The sequence below is a fragment of the Ricinus communis genome, chromosome 9, assembly GCF_019578655.1.
Source record: "Ricinus communis isolate WT05 ecotype wild-type chromosome 9, ASM1957865v1, whole genome shotgun sequence".
Classification (NCBI taxonomy): Eukaryota; Viridiplantae; Streptophyta; class Magnoliopsida; order Malpighiales; family Euphorbiaceae; genus Ricinus; species Ricinus communis.
In genome coordinates, this window is record NC_063264.1 from 20,999,255 (window position 1) to 21,017,537 (window position 18,283).

Below are 18,283 nucleotides of genomic sequence, written 5' to 3' on the forward strand. Positions count from 1 at the left end.
GAGACGTTGGATTAATTGTTTATTAGGTTATTTCTTGACATTGAGAAATGCTTGTTGGATTTTGAATAGTAAGGACTAGTAGTTAACACTTAGAGATGAGGTTGATTTACTCATGGGATTAAGAACTAATAACTCTTAATAGTTTTAAATCATACTTAATGCTAATCTGTAATCCGATAGGAAGAGATTCCATTAGGTTAGTGCAGGGTTAGGAATCCGGTAAGCTCGAGAGGCAGGGATTCAATTCAGGGATTTAGAACGCGGGTAAGCAAGATCGGCAATCCATAAAATCCATCTTTAGAATTCCATCACTTAGGCTCCTTTTGGGTTTGTTTCTCTCTTTACAATTGTCTTTTGATTGTCCATTGTTCTTCATTTACTTATTTGCACTCATAACCATTACCGGTACGTTAGAACTTTCACACCCTATTTCGGACTAGATAACATAGCAAATAGTAGTAACTCTAGGTTCACCCGATCTCAGGGATACGACCTTGATACTCGCTAGTGCTAGGAAACATCGGTGGGTTCACTTTGCCTTAGGTGTAGGTTGCATAAAGAGCCCATCAAGTTTTTTAGCCGTTCTTGTAACGGTGAACTAGAGTGAATTGTTTTGTGTTAATTTAGTCATTATTTGTTTATTCATTTATTCTTTTATTATTATTTATTATTATATTATTTTTGTTGATTGGTTTGTGGACTTTCGGTTTGGGTAGTTTATGACCGGGAGCTCAAACTCGAATCTTATAGAGCCTCTGTCGATCCGAGCGATCCTCCGGACTCTTGGAAGAGGTTGCAATTAGAAGAGGAGGAGATTGAGGTTGGTACACTGGATAGACTAGACACGATGGAAAACCATGACCCCACGCCGATGAGGATCGAAGAGCGATGTCGAGTTTGCTCGACCTTCTTTGGATGGGACGAAAACTAGTATAGTCGGACTGCTATGTGGCCAACAATTTTGAGATAAAGGCCAATGTTATCCGGATGATACAACAAAGCGTGCAGTTTGGAGGATTGCCCAGCGAGGATCCCAATGCACATATCTCCAACTTTTTGGAGATTTATGACACATTCAAAATAAATGGAACAACCGATGATGCCATTCGGCTGAGATTGTTTCCATTTTCCTTGAGGGACAGAGCAAAGAGATGGCTGCAATCTCTTCCCGCAATGAGCGATCACACACCGGAAGGCGTTGGTAGAAAAATTTTATATAAGTATTTTCCTCCCGCTAAAACTGCTAAACTTAGAAATGACATATCTTCTTTTGTGCAGTTTGATGATGAAAGCATGTACGATGCATGGGAGAGATTTAAAGATCTTTTGAGATGCTGCCCACATCACGGATTGCCAGTGTGGATGCAGGTTCAGACCTTCTACAATGGGTTGAACCTGGCGAGATGGTGGATCTTTGCGGTGAGTGGCGCTAAATAGTAAGGCGGCAAAGGCTCGAACTTGATAGAAATGGCCATGAACAACTATTAGTGGCAATCCTCTAGGGCGACCGGAGACAAGGTGGTCAACAGTGGACTCTATGACCTTGGCGGCCTCAAATGGAGCTTCTAGCAAGAAGATCGACCAACTCGGATGTCGGTTCATGCAATGAGCGTTGGGCTGCGAGTTTTGTGGTGGCCCGTATTACGGTCTGACTGTCTTTGGAGGTATGTTTGCTTCATCTTCTACTAGTTTTCCATCTAATTCTACTATATCTTCGATGTTGAGCAGGGAATGCCCGAGGCAATGAGAATAACCCTACGATACATACAACCACGGATGGCGCAATCTTCAGTTGGAGGAACAATAATGCCCAGTGTGATTTTCAAAGACTTCATCAACGACCACAGCAGACCGGTGGGCTGCACAAGCTCCTCCTCCACAAGAAAAGAAGTCAAGTTTAGAGGAGCTCATAATGAAGTTTGTGACATCTGAAACAAGATTCCAGCCGATAGTGCTTAGGAATCGGGCCTCGATTCGAACTTGGAGACTCAAATTGGCCAAATTTCTAAGATGCTTTCGAGAGACCTCCAAGATCACTCCTAGCACTCTGAGTCAATAAATGCGAGTCGAGCCTGACTAAGGAAGGACCGGACCTTGAGGTGGTAGAGAATGAGAGAATGAAAGAAGGCAGACGAAAAGAGCCTGTCTTGGGAGCATCGGTCCCGGTACCATATCACGAGGTTGAGGCAGGATATGGTGGACAACTCTGATGGTTTCTTGACTTATTTAAGCAGTAAAAATTAACTTACCTTTTGTTGAGGCAATTTCACGGTCTTGGAAATCGCTGATTTTTAAAGGAGATTTTGAGCAACAAGAGGAAGTTGGAGGATCTTGGTCAGTGGTGCTTAATGAGGAGTGTTGGCTATTCTCGAGGAACAAATTGCCACTCAGCGACGAGATCAGGGTTTACTATCCCTTGTATGATTGGTGATTTATCAATTAGTGGTGCATTGGCTGATTTAGGAGCCGGTATTAACTTAATGCCCACTAGTTTATTTGCCAAATTAGGGTTGCATGAACCTAAGCCTACTAGGATGAGTGTTCAGTTAGCGAGATAGAATCGTTAAAATTCCTAGAGGTATTGTTGAAGATGTACTTGTAAATGTAGATAAATTTATCTTTCCTGTGGATTTTGTGGTAATGGATATGGAGGGTGAGAGCCTGTGCCTCTTATCCCGGGTAGGCCTTTCCTAGCTACATCGAGTATTATCGATGTAGCGATGGAAAGCTTAAGCTTAGAGTTAATGATGAGACCATTACCTTTGACTAACCACTTCCATGAGGGCGATCAACTGGACTATGATAATCGTATATTCTATTGATGTGATTGATGATGTGGTTGAGTCCCATTTACAAGAAATTTTATGTTCGACCCTTTGCAAGTAGCATTAGGCTGAGGATGAGGAGGAGTTGTCCAACGAGCAAGTGTTGGAGCAACTCGTTATTTATTAACCACGGTAGGAGCTTGTCAATGATCCTATCTGTTTTCTTGGCAGTGCGGGATGCGGAAAGTAAAGACTTCATTCGAGGACCCACGGTCTTAGAACTGAAGGAGTTCTGAGAGCCACTTGGTTTATGCCTTCTGGATGAAGAGAAGCGCTTACGGTAATCATGCGGTAGTCTAACTCGAAGAAAAAGCCATCTTGTTGGAAGTTCTAAGGAAGTACAAGAAGGCCTTTGCTTTCAATATAGCAGATATCCCGGGCATAAATCCAAGTTTCCCGCTCTCATAAGATTTCATTGGGGGACGGTTTGGTAGGTCGACCTCAGCGACTCAATCCGAACATGAAAGAAGTGGTAAAGAAGGAGGTAATTAAACTTCTTGATGCGGGTTTAATATATCCCATTTCGGCGGTTCGTGGGTTAGTCCCATGCGGGTTGTACCCAAGAAGGGAGGCATCCGGTGGTAAGGAATGAGAAGGATGAGTTGATCCAGCTCGAGACGATGTGATTCAGGGTTTGCATTGATTACCGTAGGCTTAATGATGCAACTCGAAGGACCATTTCCTCTTCCTTTCATTGATCGGATGATTGAACGTTTAGCGGTCACATGTTTTATTGTTTTCTTGATGGCTTTTGAGTTACTGATTCTGTGCACGAGGACCAGACCCTTCACACATACCCTGATTTGCTTATAGGCGGATGCCATTGGTGCAATGCACCAATTACATTTCGGCGGTGCATGATGGCTATTTTGATGAGGAGTCTATGAAGGTATTTATGGATGACTTCTCTATTTTTGGTAATTCTTTCTCTCTTTGTTTGGCAAACCTTGAGCGCATGTTAGTTAGGTGTATTGAGGCTAACTTGGTACTAAACTGGGAAAATGCCATTTCATGGTGAGAGGGGATTGTTTTGGGGCATAAGATCTCTCGGTACGGGATGAAGGTGGATGGAGCTAAGGTAGAAGTAATATCTAAGCTACCTCCTCCTAGTTCCTGTTAAAGAGGCATTAGAGTTTTGGGCCATGCAGGGGTTTATAGGAGATTTATTAGAGATTTCTCTAAGATTGCTAGGCCTCTCACTCAATTGTTAGTTAAGGATGTACCTTTTATCTTTGATGATGCATGCGTGGACTTTTGAGTTATTAAGAAACTTAACTCTGACCCCAATCATGGTTTCTCCCGATTGAAGTCGCCTGAAGCGATGTGCGATGCTAGTGATTATGCAGTTGGAGCTGTGCTTGGACGGAGGATTAAAGAGTTTCAACCCATTTACTGTGAGACCTTGCGAGGGCAGAACACTACACCACCACAGTAGAAGGAGTTATTGGCCGTTGTTTACACCTTGACAAGTTTAGAACATACCTCGTTCTCTCCAAAACCATTGTCTTCACGGACCACTCGGTATTGAGGTACTTATTCCCGAAAATGATGCGGCAGAGATTGATTCGGTGGATTCTTTTATTACAAGAATTTGATGTCGAGATCAAGGATAAGAAGGGCGCAGAGAATCGCGTGGACCATTTATCGAGATTAGAAAATCCTCACTTGGATGCACTTGATGAGACGGCCATAGACGATCGATTTCGGAAGAACATTTGTATATCACTCGGTATACTGCTGATACTCCCCGGTTTCGATTACGCTAACTATTTGGTTGCTAGGGTTCTACCAAAGGTATGATGTATCGACAAAGAAGAAATGCTTGATTTGAAATACTATATTTGGGAAGATCCTTTTTGTTTAAAGTAATATGCGGTCGGGTGATTCGTTGTGTATATGGCGAGGAGACTCTCCAAATATTGAAGCAATGCCATGAGGACCTTTAGAGGTCATCAATGACAAACCATCTTTGGGAAGGTCTTAGGCGGGATTCTATTGGCTCACGCTCTCCAAGATGCACGGAAATTTGTTAAGGGTTGTGACCCTTGCCGGTGCCAGATATAATATCTTCTTCGTGATGAGATGCCCCAAACTGGTGTGCAAGTCGTTGAGATTTTGATGTTTGGGCATCAACTTCATGGACCCTTTCCTCTTGTATGGTAATAAGTACATTCTAGTTCTTTGTTGAATATTTCTCTAGTAAGAAGCTCATTGTATTGATGATGCTAGGGTTGTGCGGGTTCCTTAGCGATTGTTTGCTAGGTTTGGCATACCTAGGCGCTTATTAGTGATAGAGGAACACATTTACGCAACACCCAATTAGAAAAGTACTAGCGATGCGGTTACTCATCGGTTCTCTACTCCATCACCCACAGACTAGTGGGCGGGTTGAGGGTAACTAATAGGGGTATTAAATGTATTTTAGAAGAGCAGATTAGTACCGATGGGAAGAATTGGACTCTTAAGTTAGATGATGCATTATGGGCGTTTAGGATCGCTTTTAGGACATCTATAGGTTTCATGCATCGCCTTGTTTATGGAAAGTCATGTCATTTGCCCGTTGAGTTAGAGCATAGGGCACTTTGGGCCCTTAGAACTTGTAACTTTGATATTGATTCTGCAGGTAAGGAGCGACAATGGCGGTGAGTGAGCTAGATGAGTGGCGCCAGTGACGAAACTCCTCAACTTACAAAGCAAGGACTAAGAAATGGCATGATCAAAGGATTCGTGAGCCTAAGGAGTTTCAGGTTGGGGATCGAGTGTTGCTTTACAACTCTCGCCGTCTGTTCCGGAAAGCTACAAACTCGTTGAGTCCGGACCATTTCGGATCGGACAAGTCTTTCCATATGGAGTGGTAGAGTTGCATCATCCGGAGAAGGGAAACTTCAAAGTGAACGGCCATCGGCTAAAGCGATACCATTGTAACTCGTTGGATAGTGAGCAACGAGTTGACTGACTTTGTATGCCGAGGAAGGGTGATCCGAATGAGTCAAGCAAGACTACTGCAAATAAGCACTTTTACATACATTCGACTTGGATTATACTTTTATGTTTTTAATTAGTTGTGATTGTTTCATCATTTTCATTTGACTTTATTATAGTTGCTTAAAATAATTAGGTTTTTAATTTTGGACTTATAGAATCGAAGAGGACTCTTTGTTTGACCATATCTACTTGTTTTATGATCTAATTACATGCATATGTGTTAATTATAGGTATGGGGGCAAGGCACTCGAGATGGCAACAAGAAAAACTCCGTTCACCACGGTTTAAGTGGCCATCACGAGCTGCATCACCGGGCCGTCGATGAGCACTGACGAGTCAAGACCGTGTTGAAGGATAAAGTAATTATCGGCTTAGAAAGCGACACGGGACACAACCCTGGCCGTCTTTGAAACACTGTGCAGCTGCCAGTGCGAAGCATCCAAAGAAGGCTAAAGGATCGACGGGTTGAGTCTAGCCGTGTGCTTATCGACACTGACCTTACCCTCACTCTTTGGCACGCCTATAAGAAGGGGAGGCCTCCAAAATTTTGCTTCCCTTTTGTTTTTCTTAGCTCAAAGGTGTTGTTCTTATACCCTTATCTCACCTTCTCACTTTCTAAATGAACTCGGGTAAGTCCTTCATTTGTTGCATTATATTTTTTTTTATTATGATTTCACTTCTATTTTAGACATATACTTTTGTTAGGACATGCTAGGATATCTTGGTGGCTCTTTATATTGTAACTATATGACCTTGGTTAGGTTAATTTACATTAGTTGTTGTGTTTGTGGTGCGTTGGTTATGAAATGATAAGTGTGGGGTTTTGGTGGAAATAAAATATGCCTCTGACATGCAAAGCATGAATAATGTTTAGACTTAAATTGCAATTGCTTTGGTTCATGATAAATTAGATTGGTATGTATCGGTTTATTAGTTTATACAAGTTTTTGGTTAGTCAAGTATAATCATTATGTTGTTGATTCGGTAGATTATTTCTTTCATTAACTTGAATTCTTACAAAAACTAATAATTCGTTGCATTAGGTGATATGACTAGCGATAAATCTCGTGAAAGCTTGACGATCGCGTGGTGAAGGAACGTCTTCCTCCACGAGCGAACCAGCACCGGCACTTCCACCTCCACCACAACGTGAATAGTCGGGCCTCGGGAAGCACTGCTGTGAATCCATCCACACTTGGCCGTCATCCATTGTGGACATTCCCTGTCACAGACAATGAAAGTAGATTCCAAGTCATGAGATGGAAGCAAGTGATGGCGAGCCGTTGCATAGACTTCACATCCCTAGAGAGAGTGGGATTGGCTCGAGATGTGCACGCAGATCGAGACTACGTATCACGAGATTCTTTGACATCATTGAGCCAACCTACCATGAGCTTACGATCAAGTTCCTCGGCACCTTCTTCCTGCTGACATATCCCAATGGCATCGGCTGATGCAATTTATTTTAGGCTTGGGGAAGGGTTCTCGATGTCGGTCCCAAATTTGGCATGCATTTGGGATTATGGACCTGAACAAGAAATCTCGGGAGGAGTATCGGGGATGTCTCTACATCCACCCAATTTCATATGACGCCATGTGGGACTCATTGGTAATGAGGCCGGAAACATACTACCAGCGGTCTAAGGCCTCTAGCCACCGGACCATCTCCGCTACATTCATACCCTACTAGCTTACACCATTCTGAGCGAGGGGCAGTTTAGGGGCAATCCACATGATCGATGTCTTTATTCTCCGGGCTATGCAACATCGGAAGAAGCTAGACTTAGGATATTTATTGGCTCGCCAAGTCCGTTCATTTATAGTAGACTCGGAAGAAGATGCATTGTTGTTTGGTCCGTACGTGACTAGGTTAGCTAAGAGATTAGATGTATTGGACGGTATGCACCGGAACTTTCAAATATTGGTGACATGACACCACTAGGGATCGGACAGGATGATCAACATGCGGATGATCACGGCCACTAGACATCCACATGGTATTGAATATAGGCTCGTGAGCACAATAGTCGGGAAGCTAGAGGCGGCTAGAGGAATGACATCTGTCGGTGGGATCCGGATGTTAGGATTCCTAACCCAGCTAGAGTGTTTATGCCTTCATCTGGAGCCTTATCCTCGTTCGGTGAGAGCCATCGAGCGTCGGATCGGTGCTTTGGCGGCCAAATCAGATCATCTGCGATCTCGGCCAGCGTGATGCCCAGTTTGTGCGGTTTCAAGAAAGCGAAGGCATAGTTAGGCGATTTGAGCAGTATACTAGCAGTTCACAGTGGTTTAGAAAGACAGGTCACCCAGACTTCATAGTAGTGCGATTCAAAAGATGGCTGAGCACAAAATCAGCGCTCATTGATGATATGGAGTTCGATTTGGCGACATGCTTCCTGACCACGATCCACCCTTGACCACCTCGGCAAACTTCCACCTTTGACTTCGAGTAGATCCAACCGGTGAGGATACAGGTCAGTGAGACTCTAGCGGAAAGAAAAATTTGTGATATTTTCCTCCATCCTTTTCTTTATTTTTTTATTTTTATTTATTTTCTTTCAATTTATTATCTCCTTTTACTTTCTTGCTTGTAGCTTGCTTAATTTTATGTTATTTCCTTGCACTTGTCTGTTTATGTTAAGTAGAACACTATGCCTTTTTAATTAAAAAAAAAAATCAGCATGATCTTCCATAACCATAATGTGTGAATCATATGCTTCCTCAGTCTTCATCTCTCTAACACTGTGGACAGTGTTATACTAAAATGTGGGGTAGGTACCTACCGATGTTGTGCCTATCTTGAGCTTTGTTTTAATTAAGTAGTTGATGACTTTTTCTCCTTTGAATGGATTCCCTTATAGCTTTTATCGAACCTTGTTGGGAAGAAGGCAATGAATAAATCTCTTAACTACAATCCAGCCAGGTAAAACTGGTATTTTTCCTTAATTTTTCCATATTACTTTATCTTAGATATAGAACACTATTAATATTGCTGCTTATTATTGTGATTGACTGTTTAAACTTTGGGTTGAGAATTCATGCAATTTTAACCAACTCAAATGGTGAGATTTTAAGCCAATTGGTGCATCACTATTATGCTCCCTTTTCTTTCATTAGTGAGCATTTTACAGAATCTCTGTTTCTAGAACTTGCTTTACGATATTTGTTGAGATTACATGAATTGTCAATAATCATGAGATGATTTGGGCACTTAGAATTTACACAATTTGGCCAAAAAGCCTAACCCTGTTTTTCCCTTATTGAACCAATTTTGAGCCTTAGCCCTTCCTTTCGTGACAATAATAACAGTAACACTCATTGTATCACTTCTATTCATTTGACCATTCTTTCTACCATTGTTGCTGGAAATTATATAAGTTATGCTGCATTTTACTTTGGATCAATCTGCATTCATATATTTCACTAAGTTGCCAGATTTTTCATAGATGCTCCCTTCAATTATTGTATGTGTCAATAACCAGCAACTCCTACATAAGCTGTTGTAATATATATACATAGTATATATATAATTATATAAAAAAAGTATTAATTTAGTTCATTTCGAGCATCATCTTATTTTTAGAGCAACTTAGTGTTCATTTTGGTACAACACTTGATCCTTCGTTACTTTCTTGCATTACTTGCTTAACTTCCAGCAACTTGTAGCCTACTTTCCATATTTATACGTACCTTACCTTAACCCCATTACAACCTGGCTCAAGACCCTTTGATCATGATTATTGATTATTTCGTAGTAGTGGAGATTGAATCCATAAGCAAGCCTATGGTAAGCACTTTTTCTGTATTTTTGCGTTGAGAGCTTGGCGATCTTCTTTCACCTATATACACTTGTGTGTTTTGAGTGACATCTTGTGAGGCATGGTTCTCAATTTCTCAATTTAGATGGTTTATCATTTTAACTTTAGCAACTTTATTAAGTTTGTTCTCTCTCTTAAGGATTTAGTGATTTGGGGATTTTGGGAAAAATCATTACGGAGTTTTGAAATTTGTTTTGAGCTAACCTCCTGCAATGCATTTGATCGAGTTATTTGGTATCTGTTTGAGGAGTGAGTTGTAAATTGCTTGAGGACAAGCAAAAGTTTAAGTATGGGGTAATTTGATAAGCATCATAATACACATGTTTTCATGCCCGATTATTTACATTTTTTATGCATGATTATCCCGTTTTATGCTAGAATCACCTGTCTTTTGTTTCCTTTCTCATTTCAGGTCATTTTCGAAGGACATCATCGGTGAATCGAGGGACATACGTGTGATTACGGACCAAAATCCATCGGGATTGGGCGAGGAGTAGCACCCAGAGGGTTGAGCACGGCTTGGACTCGGCCGTCTTGAATTACTGAGAGGCTATCCCCAATTGTGCCATTTAACACGACTTAGTAGCCACCACCCTCCAGCCGGACTGTGATGGATCGAGCAGTGAGCTTAGGCACGACTTTGGTGGCCTCGGCACGAAAGAGTCGGCCAGACTCCTGCAGTTCAGCTTGGACTCCGGCCGTGCTGAATCATCACAGCCTGGACTCCGGCCATGCTGAATCAACTATATAGGCGATTTTGAATTCTTTTTGAAGGGGGACGATTTTTGGACTGAATTCCAAGACACACACTTAATCAATTATTTCCTATACCTCAATTGTAGACCTTGAGAGATTAAAATTCATCAATTGAAGGGGGATTTCACTTGTTCCAACATCGAATTGAAGATCAAGACAAACTTTGGGAGCATTCAAGAGGCAACTAGGGTTTGAGATTTTGAATTTTGCAATTTTAGGGTTTCTCATTCAGCTTGAAAGAGAAGGGTGTACATGCCTTTAATTTGTTTTTCCTTATTTTGTTCCCTAATTGCTTTAACCATGAACATGAGTAGCTAGATCTTTTGAATCCATTAGGGTTCACCTTTGTTGATGGATTATGCTTAATTGTTAGTTTTTATAACTGTCATTCTTGCAATCTTCTTGCTATTCAGTAATAAAAGTTTGATTCAGTTAATTTGAGACGTTGGATTAATTGTTTATTAGGTTGTTTCTTGACATTGAGAAATGCTTGTTATAATTGGACATTGAATAGTAAGAACTAGTAGTTAACACTTAGAGATAAGGTTGATTTACTCGCCGGATTAAGAACTAATAACTCTTAATAGTTTTAAATCATACTTAATGCTAATCTGTAGTAATCCGATAGGAAGAGATTCCATTAGGTTGCACTCATAACCATTAGCTAGTACGTTAGAACTTTCACACCCTATTTCAGACTAGATAACATAGCAAACAGTAGTAACTCTAGGCTCACCCGATCTCCAGGGATACGACCTTGATACTCACTAGTGCTAGGCTGCATCGATAGGTTCATTGCCTTAGGTGTAGGTTGCATAAAGAAACCATCAATTAGTTCTTGATTTACTTAGTAACTCATACTAAATGAGATGAGACTCACCCTCCTATACATATTAGTATCTCATACTAATCATAGGGTTAAATGCATTATGTTGTCTTCCAGATTAAAGATGTCCAGTATTTAATCCTATGACCAAGAACTATTTTATAATATTTATTCTAAAGATCATCCGTTATTCAGATTCTCAACTCTTAAGAATGGAGTCTTTAATAAATATTATTGGACTCATTCAATAATTTTGTTACTACAAAAATGAATGATAGACAACTGCCTTTAATAAAAGATATTCATTATATAATAATATCACAATGTATTAACCAAAAAGTAAAGGTCCAATTGGCATTTAGGATATACATCTAACAATTGGTGCCGAAGAAGGATGGAACTTGGAGGATGTGCATTGATTGTAGTGCTGTGAATAAAATAATGGTAAAGTATTAACATCCTATTCTATACTTAGATGACATGCTTGATGACTTGCATGGACATACATTCTCGCTTGTATTGCGCTTGGATTAATAAAAAATAACATGATTTCCCCCTTCTGCACGTGGAGTTACTTCTTGTCCTTCTTGATCATCAAGCTAAGTCCCAATGCCACTAGCCAAGCTTGTCAATTGCGTTCCCATGATTCCATTCACCAATCCATGTGTCATTAGAAGTCCTTGTGCCTACAGGAATAAGGAATGATGGAGATCCCAATGGACCAAATCCTGAATTGTAATATTTGGACGTGCTTCCATTCTCATCGTTCCCTCTTTCCTCTAAAAGATTTGATTGTGATCATATGGAGAATGATATCAATACTCGATTAACTAATTGTCTTTCTTCGCATTTGTCAAAGAATTGGATTGGTGCCTATGATTTCTGCTTCCATGCGCTTTCACTCAACACTCGTGTCTATGCTCCCTAAATAAAACCAAACCATCATACTAGACAACAATTAGAAAGAGAGGCAAGAAAGAAACGAAAAAAATGAGAACACAAGTAGGATTTTAGATCCGATAAGGGAAGAAATCACAAATTCTTTATTCTCTTCCATACAGCTAAAGTAATATTAAGAACTAGAGAGGAGTTGACTGGTCAACAATTCTTGTAGTCCCAAATTTTAAGAGACGGCTTCATGAAAACAATGGAGAGGCTTCATGAAAACAATGGAGAATCTGCATGCACCTACATAATAACACTCCAACCTAAATTACTTTATTATATGCATCCCAAACATCAAAATGCTTGCATTCCTGCTTGTATTACACTTGGATTAATTGAAAACAACATGATTTCTCCCTTATGCGTGTGAATTTACATCTCGTCTTGCTTTATCGTCAAGCTAAACCCTAATGCTACTGGTCTAACTCGTCAATTGCATTCCAATGATTCATTATGAAAATCCTTGTGTCATTAGGAATCCTTATGCCTAGAGGAACAAGGAATGAAGGAGATCCCAATGCAACAAATCTTTTATCGGAATGTTTAGGCGTGCCTCAATTCTCGATGTTCCTTTATTCCTCCAAGAGATTTTTCTGGAATTATACAAAGAATGATATCAATACTTGGTCAACTAATATCCTTTCTCCGCATTCGTCCATGCATTGGGTCGGTACCCATGAGTGCTGCTTCCACATGCTTTCTCTTAACAGTCATGTTTATGCTCCTCAAATGAAACCAAACCATCATACCAGACAAAAGAGGATCAAAAGAAATGAACAAAATGAGAAAATAGGTAGGACTTCAGATTCGATAAGGAAAGAAATCAAAAGTTCTTTGTTCTCTTCCATAACACTAAGCATAAGGGTCAAATAGAATTTTTATAAACATAGGGGTACAAAAAGAACATAAAAGAAAGGAAGTACATGAGTGATAAGTCTATGTCTGCTAGTGCGACACCTGATAAGTCTGCAAAGTTCTTTAAAGAATCCATAACTTTATCTCCCACACAGTAGAAAACTGAAATAATATACTCATTAGCATCAAGTATTCGATTACATTCGGTTCTTATAGTCCGAAAGCCCTTATTCTATAAGAAGAAGAAACTAGAAGCTAAATATGAATATATAAATAAAGAAAAATAAATAAACTAAAGTACTTTATTCTCTTCCATATGGCTAAGCATAAGAATCAAATTGAATTGATTTAAATGCAAGGGTAAAAAAAGAACACAAAAGAAAGGAAGGACTTAAGTGAAAAATCTATGTTCGCCAATGTGAGTGTTGATAAGTTCGCAAAGTTCTTAAAAGAACCCATAACTTGATTTCTCGCAAGGTAGAGAATCGAAATAATATGCTCACTGGCATCAAGTATTCAGTTGCATGCGGTTTTAATAATGCAAAAGCCTTTATTCCATATGAGGAAGAAACTAAAAGCTAAATATGAATATTTAAATAAAGAAAGATGAATAAACTAAAGTCAAATCAAGAAATAGATAAGAGTTGACTGGTAAAAAACTCTTGTAGTCCCAAATTTTCTGAGCTAGCTTAACGAAAACAAGGGTAAATTCATATAGGCCTACCTAATAAAAATATAATGCAAATTACATCATTATATGCGCCCCTAACATCAAAATGCTCACATTCCCACTTGTATTATGATTGGATCAATAAAAAGCAACATGATTTGCCACTTATGCGCGTGGATTTACGTCTCGTCCTGCTTGATCATCAAGCTAAGCCCCAATGCCACTAGTCAAACTTGTCAATTGTGTTCCCATGATTACTTACACCAATCCATGTGTCATCAAAAGTCCTTATGCCTAGAAGAATAAGGAATGATGGAGATCCCAATAGAGCAAGTATTGAATCGAAATATTTACACTTGCCTCCATTCTTATCATTTTGTCCTTCCTACAAAAGATATATCTGAGATCATATAGAGAATGATATCAATACTCGATCAAGTAATTTTCTTTCTTTGCATTTTTCCAAGCATTGGAGGTGCTTATTTTTCCAAACCATTATACTAGATAGAGATTAGAAAGAGAGGCACAAAAGAAACGAACAAAATAATAACATAAGTAGGATTTTAGGTCCGATAAGGAAAAAAATCACAAGTTCTTTGTTCTTTTCCATACGGCTAAGCGTAGGGATTAAATCGAATTGATTTAAACATAAGGGTAAATAAGGAACACACAAAACAAAGAAAGAACGTGAGCGATAAGTCTATGTTCTCTAGCACGAGCATTGATAAGTCTGCAAAGTTCTTCAACGAGCCCATATCTTGATTTCCCGCAAGGTAGAAGACTTGAATAATATGCTCACTAGCCTAAAATATTCAGTTCATGCGATTTTCATAGTGTGAAAGCCCTTATTCGATAAGAAGAAGAAATTAGAAGCTAAATATGAATATATAAAGTAGAAAAGATTAATAAACTAAAGTCAATTCAAAAACTAGAGAGGAGTTGACTAGTCAATAACTCTCGTAGTCCCAAATTTTATGAGCCAGCTTAACAAAGATAGAGAAAATTCATGTGGGCCTATGTAATAACACTTCAACCCAAATTACTTCATTATAAGCATCCCAAGCATCAAAACACTCGCTTACATCCTTAGATTTACATCTCATCCTGCTTGATGATCAAACTGAGCCCCAATGCCACTGATCAAGCTTGTTAAATGCGTTCCAATGATTCCTTATGGCAATACTTATGGCATAAGGAGTAAAATCCTACCTATGGATCTAAAATCCTACCTATGTTCTCATTTCTTCATTTCTTTTATTCATCCCTTTCTAATCTATGTTTAGTGTGATGGTTTTATTTTATTTGGCAAGCATAAACACGAGTGTTGAGTCAAAGCACATAGAAGCAGCAATCATAGGCACCGATCCAATACTTGGACAAATGGGAAGAAAGAAAATTGGCGAATCGAATATGATATCATTCTCCGAATGATCGCAGAGGAATCTTTTGGAGGAAAGATGGAAGACCGAGTATCGAGGCATGCCTAAATATTTAGATTCAGGATTTGCACCATCGTGAGAAATCCTGTTCTTTTCAATTAATCCAAGCATAATAAAAGCAGGAATAATGTTTGGAATGCATTTAATAAAGAAATTTGGGTCGGAGTATTATTAGGTAGGCCCATGTGAATTTCCTCTTGGTTTTTAAGCTGGCTCATAAAATTTAGGTCTAGGAAAGTTGTTGACCAATCAACTCCTCTCTGGTTCATGATTTAATTTTAGTTTATTCATCATTCTTTATTTTATTTATTCATATTTAGCTTTTAGTTTCTTCTTCTTATGCACTGAGGGAGCCACAAGGTAGTTAGCATAATCGGAAAACCAAGGAGGATCAGAATATACCTTCAATGAATACAAGTGCTCCTATGGAAATCGATCATCTATCGTGCTCCCATCAAGTGCTTCCAAGCTCGAATTCTCTAGTCTGATTAGTGATCCGCTGCCAAATTTTCTGCGCCCTTCTTATCTCTGATCTCAATGTTGAACTCCTGTAATAATAAAATCCATCTGATCAATCTCACTTAGCATCATGCTTATTAAAAAAATACCTCAAATCTGAATGGTCAGTGAAGATGATGGTCTTTGATAAGACGAGGTATGATCTGAATTTGTCAAAGGCATAATAAACAATAGCCAACAACTCCTTCTCTGTAGTAGTATAATGCTCCTGGGCTCCTGTAAAAGTCTTGCTAGCATAATAAATGGGTTGGAACTTCTTATCAAACCTCTATCCAAGTACAGCTCCAACTGCATAATCACTAGCATCACACATTAGCTCAAAGGGTAGGCCCCAATCAGGTGAAGCCTAGCAATCTTAGAGAAATTTCTAATAAACCTTCTATAGAAACCAGCATGGCCTAAGAAACTCTTAACAGCCCTAACAGAACTAGGGGTTGGCAGCTTAGATATGGTTTCTATCTTAGCTCTATCAACCTCCATCCTTGCATGTGAAATCTTATGCCCTAGAACAATTCCCTCTCTCACCATAAAATGACACTTCTCTCAATTCTGCACCAAGTTAGCCTCAATACACCTAGCTAACATGCGTTCTAAATTTGCCAAACAGTGAGAAAAGGAATTACCAAAAATAGAGAAGTCACCCATAAATACCTCCATCGACTCCTCAATCATATCATCAAAAATGGCCATCACACACCGCTGAAACGTAGCTAGCGCATTGCATAGACCAAAAGGCATTCGTTTATAAGTAAAAGTCCGGTGGGGGCAGGTGAAAGTCATCTTCTCTTGGTCTTTAGGTGCAATTAGAATCTGAAAATAACCTAAAAAGCCATCAAGAAAATAGTAAAAGAAATGTCCTGCCAATCTCTCTAATATATGATCAATGAAAGGAAGAGGGAAGTGATCCTTCCGAGTTGCATCATTAAGCCTCCTATAATCAATTCAAACTCGAAAGCATATTACCATCCATGTAGGTATCAGCTCATCCTTCTCATTACGAACTACTGTCATGCCTCATTTCTTCGGCACAAACTTGTATAGGACTCACCCAAGAACTATCAAAAATAGGATAAATCAAACCTGCATCAAGGAGCTTAACTACTTCCTTCATGTGCGGGTTAAGCCGCCTCTGTGGCTGAACTACTGGTCTATAACTATCCTCCATCAAAATCTTGTGAGAACAGAAGCTAGGTTTGATCCTAGGAATGTCAGTAATCTTGTAGGTAAGAGCCTTCTTATACCTCTTGAGAGAGTCTAAAGTCATCTCTCGCTCCTCAAGCGTCAAATCTGCTGCAATAATCACAGGCAACTTTTCCGCCTCATCAAAAATCCATAGCTCAAATGCTTAGGTAACTCCTTCAATTCTAAGACTGGGGGATCCTCGAAAGAAGACTTTACCTTTTTCACTCCTGACCTGTCAAGAGAAAGAAAAGGTTCAGTAGAACAGCTAGGCTCAGTAGCCAACAAACTAGCGACTTGCTCCAGCACTTGCTCGTTGGAAAGCTCCTCATCATCTCCTTGTAATGCTACCTGCAAAGGATCATCAACTAATATTTTATGCAAATGAGACTCAACCACATCATCTAGAATATCCATAGAGAACAAAACATCATCATGGCCTAAATAATGTCTCATAGTAGTAGCTAAGTCGAAGGTAATAGTCTCATCATCTACCCTAAGCTGAAGTTTTCCATCACAAACATCTATAACAACCCTAGATGTTGCAAGAAAAGGTCTATCTAGGATCAAAGGCACAGTACTCTCACCTTCCATGTCTATAATTACAAAATCAACAGGAAAAATAAACTTATCTACATTAACAAGCACATCCTCAGTAATACCCCTAGGAATCTTAACAGTCCTATCAGCTAACTGAATGCTCATCCTAGTGGGCTTAGGTTCACTCAATCCTAACTTATCAAAAAAACTAGTGGGCATCAAATTAATACTAGCTCTTAAATCAGCCCATGCACCACTAATAGGTAAATCACTAATGATGCAGGGAACAGTAAAACTCCCTCGATATCTCCTTTTGAGTGCCAGCTTGTTCTGAAGAATAACTGAACACTCCTCATTCAAAGTCACTAGTCCCAAGTCCTCCAGCTTCCTTTTCTTGCTCAAAATTTCCTTTAAGAACTTGGCATACTTCGGCATTTGCGAAATAGCCTCAACAAAAGATAGGTTAATACACAGTTGTTTAAACAAGTCAAGGAACTTACCAAACTGCTTATCAACCTTCTCCTGCTTAAGTCGAGCAAGGTAGGGGACTGGTGGCTGGTACGCTCTCACAGGGCTCTTCTGCCTGTTTTCCACTTTCTCTACTTCTATCACCTTAGGCTCTGGCTCCTTCTTAGCTGGCTTATCATGTATGGAAACATCATCATCATCAGCTAATGGTGAAGAACTAGATAACTGCTTACCTGATCACAAGGTGATAGCCTTGCAATGCTCCCTCGGGTTTGACTCTGTAGTGCTGGGGAGCGCTCCATATTGCCCCTCAGACAACATCTTAGTAATCTGCCCAATCTGACTCTCCAAGTGCTGAACAGACCACCGCAAAACTCGCAGCTTATCTAGGCTGCATGAACCGGCATCTGAAGCTAGTCTAATTTCTTGTTCAGAAGCTCCACTTGAGCTGCCAAGAC

General features: G+C 39.7%; 1 non-coding gene across 1 annotated transcript; it reads right to left on the bottom strand.

Annotated features, from left to right (window-relative positions):
• Positions 1-1,245: 1,245 nt before the first annotated feature.
• LOC125371237 lies at positions 1,246-1,352 on the bottom strand. The gene has a single exon (XR_007217534.1). It is a non-coding gene; the product is annotated as a small nucleolar RNA R71 (small nucleolar RNA).
• Positions 1,353-18,283: the final 16,931 nt, after the last annotated feature.